The following is a 12,183-nucleotide window of genomic DNA, read 5'->3' as shown; positions in this document are numbered from 1 at the left end:
TGCACTGTGGAAAGGATCCCCGATTTTTCTCTTGTAAGCATACACTCTACTCAAACTTAGAGAAAACTCCATTACTAAAGCTCCTTAATCTATAATACAATAGACTCATGGACTAAGGCTCTTAACACCCCAACCACGTAAAATCCCTAGTGTGATTATCTTTAACTCTTTTCTCTTAGCTCTCTAAATCTTTCATAATTCTAGTTTTCGAAAAAATCAGTAAACATTTTGGTGCTTTCATTGAGAGTTGTAGAAAGCTTGAGTGATCTTGAACATCTGCAACAATGGTGAACATAAGACATACTACATTCAACCCTGCTCACCAAGAACAGCAAGGCAATGGGGAGTTATTGCCTAATCAACCTCTCCCTCAAAACCAACCTGAGGGTCCGCCCTACCAAATGCCCCAGCCTGACGATTCCCAGAATTTTGAGGATGGGGCGGACTACGAGGAGGGTTACTATGAGGAAGACGAGGAAAATGAAGGGGGATACCATGATCATGAAGCTGAGGATCTTGCGATCCCTGAAGAAGAAATGGATCCTGACCAAGAGGACCCAGAGGTGGTTAAACTGAGACAACAAGTCCTGGATCAAGAGGCCAGGATAGCCGAACAGAAAGAAGCCACTCGCCAGATGCAAGAACCCCTCCTGACCCTTTAGCCCTTCATTGCTGCCCAAGGATTGGCTACCAATCCTCCAACTATTCCTCCTCTAGGAATACAGGCGTCCCCCACTAGTTAGGACCGACATGTCCGAGAATACAAGCCAATCCTTCCTCCGGGACAAGATCCCGGAGTCGGCCTATCTAACCCGGTTCAAGAAAAAGGGAAAGCCAAAACAGCTGACCCTGTGGGAAAAGAAAACCCCCAGAGGAAAACTCATCCCGTCCCAAAAACTGGGTCCAACCCAGGGTCGCTCCTTCGGAAAGAGAAGATGCATCCCATCCTAGGATGGGATCATATGATCAATCCGCAAGGGATGTGCCCGCATGGTACCAAGCCTCAGGTTGTCCCTAGACAGACCGGACGGGAGCAACATTTCCACCCCAGCACCTCCGTGAATAATGATCGTCGAGGGTGCTAGCGTGCTGACGAGCCAGAAGTCGTTAGTTCAGGGGAGGACATGTCCTGGATAGACCTGCATGACGGTCTAAATTCACGAAAGGAGCGGTCCCGCAAGGAGAAGATCAGCCCCCGAGGGGGAGATATGAGGAATAACCTCAATGACAGGAGGAACGAAAGGGTCCCCCTAGACGACAGAATGGCGAGGCAGCTCATGGAACAGCTGGCCGCATTAAAGAAAGTCATGGACCATCTAGTCCGTAAACAAGAGGGAGGAGGTTCTGATTCTGAGGAAGAGGAAAAGGAACCGTGCGCCAGACACATCCTAGATGCGGTGTTTCGTAAGGGTTTCAAAATGTCAAACATGCCCACTTACATTGGGAACACAGACCCCGGGGACCACTTGTCCCGCTACAATTAGTTGATGACCGTAGCCCACGTTTGTGACAACAGAAAATGCCTCTATTTTTGAATCACTCTAGATGGACCCGCAGAAGAGTGGTGGAAGAGGCTCAAGCCGGGATCTATCCAATCCTAGTCCGGACTACAGTCGGCATTCCGTAAGCAGTTTGTGGCCGCCATGAGGATGGACATGCAGATTAGTGCCCTCACCAACATTAAACAGCTCCCCATGGAGACTCTGAGGGCCTACATCCATCGTTTCACGGAAGAAGCCTCAAAAACCAAGGTGGACGTTGGGGAGCGCTTGGTGGCCCTCTAGTCCGGGATCCGAGCCGGGTCCCCTCTCTGGGATGACATGCAGCACAGTAAGGTGGCCACCCTTGAAGAATTCATAAGAAGGGCACAAAGCTTTATCAACTAGGAGGAGGCCAGAATCCAGGCATTCGGATGGAAGTCGGCCCCCCAGCCGAGTGCCCAAACCTTTCCCGGGTATGGGATGCAGTATCTAGCCGCCCACTATCCAATACCCCCGGTAGCGCCAGGATCGATGGGTACTCTCGGAATGTCCTTCACAGCCTCGACGGTCTACGATCCTGCTTCCTCAGGATACACACCGGCCCAATCCACCCCATTTTCTGGATATGGAATGGCCCCGGTCGGGTATAGTGCTACCCCGGGCGGGGCCCAACCATCTCAAATAGGGATGGAGGCAAGCGTAAACCCTTCCTGTGGGAAGAGATCAGGGAAAGGACAGAACCGATCCGAGCCCTCTATAAAGGGCAAGAGGGGTTACAAGCCCCAATACTCAGAGTACACCAACTTAGTGGACACCAGGGAAAACATATACCTGGCCACTAAGAGAATGGTTCATTACAGGAAACCCACCCCCATGTTCAAGGGGGGAAAGAACTTAAGGGACACCAATAAAAGATGTGCGTATCACAAAGACGTGGGTCACTTGACCGAGGAGTGTCGTCAGCTGAAAGACGATATCGAGAATTTGATCAAGCTAGGGCATCTCCATTAGTGGGCCAGGAAGCCAGTGGGAGTTCTGGGACTACCAGCAGCTCCCGGAAAACCTGCGATCCTGAGTGCACCAAGACGTACCGCCCTCCCCAGGGAGGGTACATGACAGGACCAGGAGCACAGGCCCCTCAGGGGGCCCCAATCGTGCAGGCACCTGGACCCGGGATGCCTTTCCCCTCTGAAATTGTGCCCCCACGGATAGATGGTCACGTGGCCACCATCTCGGGAGGGCCGTACCTAGGGGGACCATCCCGAAATGATTAAAAGTGGTATCTCAGCGAGCTCGACCATGACCACGAGGTATGCGCCTTGCTCCAAGCCCCAGATCAACACCTGAAGTTGATGAATTTACCCATCACCTTCACGGAAGAGGATGCCTGAAACGTCCACTTCCCGCATCATGATCCTTTGGTCATCGATGCCCAAATCGCCAACAAAATGGTGTCTCGAGTATTGGTGGATGACAGAAGTTTCGTCAACGTATTGTTCAAGCCAGCCTTCATTGCAATTGGCTTGACCGAGACAGATCTGGCCTCATGCCCAATGCAGAACTACGGGTTCAATGGAGATATGATACTCCCGATGGGGAAAATCCAGTTGCCCGTAACGTTGGGGAACGAGATTCAAGGATCGTTCAAATTTTGTACGTTCGTAGTGGTGGATTGCCCCACCGCTTACAATGTCATCTTTGGTCGGCCCATGCTGGTCGACTTCAGTGCCATCACCTTCATCCGCCACCTCTGTATGAAGTGCCCCTGCGACAAAGGGTAGGAACAGTCCGGAGAGACTAGAAGAGCGTTTGGAAGTGTTACCATATATTTGCCCGACCAATTTATATGGTCCGCGAAGAACCTCTTGAGGAGGAAAATATTGATCTAGTCCCACCTCCAACCCCGGCACAGAGGATGGTTTGGGATGAAGATGATATGGATCTGCGGGTAGGGGCGGACTACGCACTAGAGCCCATGGAGGACATTGAATAGGTGTGCATCAGCGACACCGACCCGACCAAAGTAATCCAAGTCGGGAAAAACCTAAATGCAGAGGTCCGGGCTGCCATCATCGCCCAAGTAAAGGAGAACCAGGACGTCCTAGCCTAGTCACACTCAGATATGACCGGGATCGACCGTAACATCGTATGTCATGCCCTGTACATCGACGAGGGCGCGACTCTGGTCCGACAGAAACAGAGACCTCTGGGGACGGAGAGGGCAGAGGCCCTCAAGTTAGAAGTTGAGAAGTTATCTTCGATCAAATTCATTCAGGAAGCCTTGTATCCCGTCTGGCTGGCCAATCCGGTGCTGGTGCCCAAGCCAAACGGGACGTGGAGAACTTGCATCGACTTCACGGACCTCAATAAGGCCTGCCCCAAAGACTGTTTCCCTCTACCCCAAATCGACCAAATGGTAGATGCAACGTCCGGTTATGAGATATTGAGCTTCATGGACGCTTATTCCAGCTATAACCAGATCTCAATGCACGTAGCACACTAGGAACACACCAGCTTCCAGATAGACAAGGGGGTGTACTGCTACATTGTCATGCCCTTTGGGCTCATGAATGCCGTAGCCACGTATCAAAGGTTTGTCAACAGAATGTTCCAAGGCCAACTAGGAAGGAATATGGAGGTCTACATAGATGACATGCTAGTCAAGTCCAAGACCTCCGGAGGACACGCCGATGATCTGGCAGAAGTGTTTGTCATCATTTGGAAGTATGGGATGAAGCTGAACCCCAAGAAGTGCACCTTTGGTGTGGCGTCCGGGAAGTTCCTGGGCTTCATAGTAAGCTCTTAGGGGATAGAGGCCAACCCAGACAAGATCAAAGCACTGATCGATATGCCTTCGCCACGAAAGCACAAAGACGTTCAGAGCTTGACGGGACGAATAGCCGCCCTGAGCCGTTTTGTCTCGAAATCCACTGACAAGTGCATCCCGTTCTTCAACATCCTTCGTGGAAGCCAAAGGTTTGAATGGTCGGACGAATGTGAAGAGGCTTTCTAGAGGCTGAAAGAGAATTTGGCCCGAGCGCCAATCTTAGCAAAGACGGTGGATGCGGAGCCGTTGTACCTATATTTGGCCGTGTCCGAACAAGCCATCAGTGCTGCGCTCGTACGAGAAAAAGGGAAGGCCCAGCTCCCGGTCTATTACGTAAGCAAAAGGTTATTGGGTGCGAAGTCTAGATACCCACTAATCGAAAAATTGACATTTTGCTTACTAATTGCATCCCGGAAGGTTAGGCCTCACTTTCAGGCCCATGACATAAGAGTACTAACCAACCACCCCCTCCGGAAAGTGTTACAAAAACCCAAATTATCGGGAAGACTCCTAAAGTGGGCCATGGAACTGAGTCAGTTTGACATTGCATATGTCCCCAGGATATCAATCAAGGGGTAGGCTCTAGCCAACTTCATCGTGGAGTGCACCGGGATCACTGAAGATGACGGTCCCATCGACCTCGCAGTACCCTTATGGAAGGTCTTCGTAGACGAGGCCTCGAATGAAAAATGGGGTCGGGGCTGGGATCATCTTAGTATCACCACAAGGACACCATTTGAAAAGTGCCCTACATTTCCAGTTCGATGCATCGAAAAACGAGGTCGAGCACGAGGCCATGTTGGCCGAATTGCGTTTGGCCAGGGAGGTAGGGGCAGCGAGTCTAGAAGTCTATAGCGACTCCCAATCAGTTGTCAGAAAAATCTTGGGGGAATACCAAAAGAAGGGGGAAAAGATGGCAGCTTATGTGACACGAGCCCGAGAACTACTCCAGTCTTTCAAGAAATATTCCATCCGCCAGATCCCCAGGGAATGAAATGTGTTTGTAGACACATTGGAAAAACTGGCCACGGATGCCGAGGAGGAGCTCTTTGGGCTCTTCCCGATCAACCATCTTCCCATACTGAGTATTCAAACCCCCACGATCAACGCCATGGACTATTCCACATCCTGGATGGGACCTATCATCCACTACCTAACAATTGGGGGGTTACCCGCGGACAGGGCAGCGGCCAGGAAGCTTCAGTACCAGGCCCCCAGATACGTCATGATGGAGGGTAAACTATATCGTAGAGGGTTATCCATGCCATATCTCTTATGCATGTTCGGGATCGAAAGAGTGCAATCATGCACGAGGTGCACGAAGGCTTCTGCGGAGATCACACAGCCGGACTCAACTTGTCCAAGAAAATCCTAAGGCAAGGATATTTTTGGCCAACAATGAAGAAGGATTGTGTCGATTACGTCCGCAAGTATGAACAATGCCAAAGGTACGCGAAGATCCCGCGAGCCCGTCCAACGGAAATAACCCTGATGACCAATCCCTGGCCTTTTATCAGTGTGGGGTATCGACCTAGTAGGGTCACTCCCGACCAGGAAGGGTGGTATGAATTACGCCATCGTGGTCGTCGATTATTACACTAAGTGGGTTAAGGCAGAACCAATGAACACCATCACCTCAAAAACGGCCCTAGACTTCATCATCAACAACATTGTGTGCCGATATGGCCTCCCTCACAAAATTGTATCTGACAACTAGAAGCAATTTGACATCGTCCACTTCACTAACGTAGAGCACCTCCTTAAGTACTATCAGTAGTTAGGAGGATGTGTTTCTGTTTTTAATTTTTCTTGTAAACAATGTACGCACCAGGGCAATTTCTTATTTAATGAAAATAATGTGTACAAAACATCATAAATAAACATTGTAAAGAAATGAAAGTTCGCGTCCGTCTTCACAAACAAGTGACCCAAGACCATAGTCTTCGCACACATGGGGGGGGGGGGGGGGTATAACCATCTGTACGAACAAGTCTAGGAACAAAAAAAAAAAAAGGATGCAAAACGCAAAGTTCAGTACCAATCCGGACCGTACAAACTGGGGGTAGCAAAAACGCAACTCCCAACAAAAGAATGCAAGGCTCAGGCCTAGTCCCAACCCGGACATGCATGGTCCAGGGGGTACAAACCCAATAGGATGCAAGGCTCAGCCCTATTCCCAACCCGGACATACATGGTCTGGGGGGCACAAACCCAATAGGACACAAGGCTCAGGCCTAGTCCCAACCCGGACATGCATGGTCTGGGGGGTACAAACCCAATAGGACGCAAGGCTCAGGCCTAGTCCCAACCCAGACATACATGGTCCGGGGGGTACAAACCCAATAGGACGCAAGGCTCAGGCCTAGTCCCAACCCGGACATGCATGGTCCTGGGGGTACAAACCTAATAGGACGTAAGGCTCAGGCCTAGTCCCAACCCAGACATGCATGGTCTGCGGGGTACAAACCCAATAAGATGTAAGGCTCAGGCCTAGTCCCAACTCGTGCATAAATGGTCTGGGGATATAAAATACCTAAAATATCGGTTGACCGAACGTGGTCCCAAATAACCAAATACTTGTCCACATCTTCTCTATAATGGCCCAGACCATTAGAACGTTAATCCTAGGTAGAAGTTATCTTAAATTAGTCTTATAAATGGCCCAGGCCATTGGAACTTGACCCATAGATTCAAAATAAGCTAATCAACAAATCTTTGATGGCCCAAACCATTGGAACCTGAACACCAGAATCAAGACAAATAAATTTGGTGATAATTATTAACTCCCTAGTGTCCCAGGCCATTGGAACCTGAACAACAGGGTTAAAGCATGTTAATAAGTTGAAACCTAAAAAGAGATCTCTGATGGTCCAGGCCGTTGGAGCCTGTATTATAAAATCGGGATAATTCACTCCAGGTCGTAAAGACCTGAACACAGGTCCCTAGATGAGATAAACGTTTTCTACAACTTTTCCCCAATGGTCCCGGCTGTTGGAACAAGGACCGAACATTCAATTCATTCATGCAAGGTGGTAAAACACTTAGTGAAATTTTAACGAATGGAAACAGGAAAACCTTGTGCAAGAAATAAATTAAATACGAATATAAAAATTGTCTTGGACGCACCCGCGTCCATAAAAATGTTACAAAAAAAATCCACGAAAAACAAATTAAAGGCCTAGGCCTAGGCTTCACCTTGCTCTGATGCCTCCGGATCGTCTCCATCTACTTCATCCTCGGCCATGAGCTCTGCGTCAGCTTTCTCCTTAGCCTCGAACTCAGCTCTCTTCGCGGTCAGATCGGGACAAACCAGGAGGTTCATGTTCTTGTCCTGGAGCCAGGCCATGTAGATAGCCTCATCGAAGGTGGCCTCCAGTAAGGCATCCGCCTGCTCTTTCCCTTGGCGAGCCTCCTCATGCCTTTTCACCTCCAGCTGAAGCAGGCTGTCCAGGGCCTAGACCCGGGATTCAAGAGCGGTGATCTTCTCCCGATCCTGGCGAGACTGGGCCTTAGCTGCCTCTAGGAGGATCTTAAATGATGCCTCAGAGCCCCGAACACGAAGAAGTTTTGCCTCCAGGCTATCCATCAACTTTTTGTGGTTGGCTTCCTTCTTGGACAAAGTTTCTTCGAGCTGGAACCGAGTCCAGGTGCCTCCTCATGGTATGCCTTGGCTTGGGCAGCTTCCTTGGCCAGGGCCTCCGTTCGAACAACCTCCTTGGTCAGGGCTTCCCTAGCGGCTTCTCGCTAGTTCATGGCCCCCTCCAACTCCAGTTGGCCCGTCTCCAGCTTCATCGCCATCTCTGCCACTAAATCAGCATTCCGATGGGCTAGCAAAGCATCCCAGAACAAATCAAAGCTAGAAAATATACGGGTTGAAAATATGAAAAGCAAAGGAAAATATGGACATATAGCTTATAGCAGTGGCCTGGTGACGGAGGGCCTGAGATTTAAACAAGGCGTCCTGGTTGGCCAAGGTGGCATACCGTTTCAGTTGGAGGTTGGACATGGTAGTCCCAACCTGATCCAACAAATCTACGGCAAGGGAGGCCGCGTCCTGCCCTAGTTTGGGATGAAATCCGGTCTCAGCAACGAGCCAGTCCACGATCGGCTGCGGGGCACTGAAAGCAGCCGGGCGCTCGACAAACTCCACCTTGCGCCGGATTTTCAAGGCCCGGTACACTTCCTCTCTTCTGCCCCGGCCATCTTCCCAGGCCTGGGATACCATCCTCGATCTCTCCTCCCAGAGGACCATGTCCCCCTCCTCGGGGAAAGCTGAATTGACGGGGAGTGTGGGAGCCTCCGGGAGCTCCCGGGTGACGAGCAAGCTTTCCTCGGAAGAGTTCTCCTCAGCCAAAGAAAGGTCCTTGGTCTTAGCTCTCCTGGCCTGATTCTTAGACCCATCAGCAGCTGAGTCCACATCTCTTTTCTCTGACCCCCGACTCGCCAGGGGCTCCTGCCCCAAGTCGATGCCCGGAAGATGAGCAGGTGGAGACGGGATGACTTCAATACGTACCGTCAGGAGAGGGATCGTGGCTGGAACCTCCTTGACAGCATCCAGCTCTGGCCTCGAGTCCCCATGGACCAACTCCAGTACTTTATTCTTTGGCACACCTTTGGCAGCTTTCTTCGCTGACGCCCTGGCCTTGGCTGCCCGGACCTCCATAGCCTGCTTCATTTTGGGCACGACGTTGGACATGTCAGAATTTTCTGAAAGAGACAAATAAAAAGAAACAGTCAGAAAAGTACACAAGTAGGGATAAAAATTAAATAGAAGCTAGTCTAAGGTCCTTCGGGAGGAACCCTTATCAAGAACTCGAGCTCGACTCAACTCTCATAAAGCGAAGGAATGGATTTGGTCCCCTATGTCATTCAGGTCCAAGAAGTTACCATATTGAAGGAACCCAGACAAGTACATGAGAGTCTCCGGGTTTAAGATAATGGGGGGTGAAGATCCCATTTCTCTGACGGCCCTGAACAAGGGGCCTTGGTAAACTTGCCTATCCCTAACTAAGTCCCCAAAATGGGGAGCATAAGTCAAAAGCAAAGGAGAATTACCTTGCCCCGATGTACTAGCCCCAGGATCCCCTATGTTCAGTTGGACTTCGTCAAAGAGGGCATCCAACTCCTTGGATGCAGCCCTCTCCGTTTGTTGGGCCGGCTCTTTTCTCTTCTTTGCCGCGTCCGCCTAGGCCGTGGCCTCGACGACCTCTATATGAATGAGGGCTAGCTCCTCCCTTAAGGTGGGGTCCCTCTCACATTGAATCCCCCGGAGGCTAGGGGCTGCAATTGTCTAATTGGCCGCCAGCATCTCGACCACTCGCAGGTTTGTGGTGTTGACGTAGCCCCCCACGTCCAGATCCTCCGCGCTCAATGTGGCATAGTATTTATTCTACTCCAGGATCGACTTGGAGAGGGGTGTCTGGTCATAAGGTCCTGTTATCTGGGAACGTAAGTCAAAAGGTAAAAAGAAATAAATAAAAGAGGGAAAAAATGAAAAAGATTAAGAAAGAAGACCACTTACCCACGCGCTGGAAGTCCAGCACCAATGTGGGGTTCCGATCCAAAAGGAACCCTGATGTCATAAACCAGTAGTATCTAACATCTAGGGGTGCTTCCAGGAGCTGGTAGGGGCAAAATAATTGCTGCGAGGTTTCATTCTGTAGAAGCGATCTCGGGTCTTATCCTTGGCATTGAGCTGTGACTCCAGCTTGTAGAAGTACAACACCTCTGCTGGGTTGGAATCCGGAATGCCCTTCTTCACGCAGAAAATGCACCATCCCACAATAAGTTTGTAAGCTTGGGGCAGGAGCTGGAAAGGCGCGATCCCCACAAACTTCAGGAATCGCCCGAAATAATCATGGAGTGGGAGAGTGGCCCATGCTCCAGGCCTTGAACTCGCCCACGCTGGTATGGGCTTTTTCCTCCTTCTTGGCTAGCCGATTGTAAAAGAGCCCAAGGGTCGACTCCACTCCCATATGCTTCTCCAAAGCATCCAACATCCGGTAGTTCTAGAATTCATTTTTCTCCCCGTCCATCTCCCATGTGTGGCCACTGGGAGGTTTGCGCCCTTCCAGGACGATGGGAGTTGACTGGACGTATTCTTCTCGGTGGAGAGTAACGCCAAGGCTCATGGTTGGTGATCTAGGAACAAAAAAGAAGAAGAAAACAACCAAGTAGTTAGCACCAAAACCCAAAAAGGTTGGTTAAGGTACATGGGCTCTCCTAAGAACTACTTGGAGGAGTCCCCTCCAGACCAGATCCGGGATCACTGAAGATCCCCGGAATCTTGATCAGGAACAAAGAAGAAGGATTTTTTCTAAGTTTTCCCAAGTCGGCCTATTACCGCTTGTTCAGAGAGGACCCAGGCCTGAGAAGACCCGGGACGATCTAGACCGCTTGTTCTACAAACCTAATATGCCCAGAACCACCTTAAACGGTGGCCCCTGCTCTAACAACCCTATAGCCACAAATATAACACCACAAAACAACAAGTACAAGAAAACGAAAATGAAGGTTCAGGGAACTTACTCTAAAGTGTTGGTTGTGAAGGGTACAACATTTCCGGCGATAGGAACGGCAAGATCACGGTCTGGAATAGGCAAAGGGGACACAAGAGTTCGTCTAATGGTTGGATTGGGATCGCACTGTCTAACAAGGGAACAGAAATAGGAAGTGTCAGAAAAAGGCTACGACGGAAACAGAGTAGTTGTCAGAGAAGTTCGTCGGCGAACTTGGACATAAAAAGCTCTCTTTTTAACTTTGGTTGTTTAGGATGCGTAAACTTGAAAATGAAAATCTAGGGGTATTTATAGGGCCAAAAACACATTACTCGATCCGACGGCTCAGGATGACTTCCCCCATCTAACGATCCTGAATTACACAGTGGCTTTAACTAGCCCACTCTAGTGTCGGATCGCGGATTCCCCAAGACGCAATCCGCGCCATCCCGATCCAACGGTCCTAGAAAGGAAATTTTAAAAAAATTCTCATCCGACGGTCCCAAGTGATGCAGGAATACTAAAGGATCCACTCGATTACCCTATTGACATCACTCGTACAGATGGGATGCCTCGAACTTCACGCTGACGTTTGGTTACCAACACAAAAACCAAGAGATTCCCTCAAAATCTGATAGGCACGAGTAATATTGACACACCAGTTACAGGGAGACACGTGCGTGTAGCGTGATGAAGTCGAAAGGTCGGGGGTCACCCAAACGACCTTCAAGTAAATGAACCCGGGCTCTGGTAAACGAACCAGGGTCCTAGTAAATGGGTCGGGATGTTAGTAAACGTACTCGACCTTTGAGATTTGATCAGGGATACTAGCACAAATGCTTTTTATGCATGTTTCCAGTAGGCGATCCCCCACAAAAACAGACCCGTTTCCCGGGGAGCAAATCGGGATACCGAGAATTGATTCGGGAAGTGAAACAAGCCTCCACTGCGCGAACGCAGATAAAGGCTTGGGGGTAAATGTTATCCCCGTTTCCTCCCCGCATGCGTGGCCCCGTGCACTAAGTCCACGGGTGTCATGAAGACATCCGAGGCCCAGACCGAGCCCAATAGATGGGGAAGGAGTACATCGTGGTGGCCCAAATATCAATAAGCCCAACATTATCCCGGAATATAAGTCAGGGCCATGAAGTTTGCATGTTTTTTCTTCCCGAACCCAGGGTAAGATGTTGCCCGGGATGACGATAAGGAATACGCTTCCAAGTCTAAAATGAACCAGGATGATAGGGGATGAACCCGAGCTCTGGTAAACGAACCAGGGTCCTTGTAAATGGATTGGGATGTTGGTAAACGAACCCGGATCAGGTGACCAGGTTAGGGGTGATAAACTGTCCCCGATACTGACATCACCCCGAGAAAC

This window comes from Humulus lupulus, chromosome 1, assembly GCF_963169125.1.
Source record: "Humulus lupulus chromosome 1, drHumLupu1.1, whole genome shotgun sequence".
Classification (NCBI taxonomy): domain Eukaryota; kingdom Viridiplantae; phylum Streptophyta; class Magnoliopsida; order Rosales; family Cannabaceae; genus Humulus; species Humulus lupulus.
The sequence above is the reverse complement of the archived record's forward strand: the minus strand, read 5'-3'. Positions refer to the sequence as shown.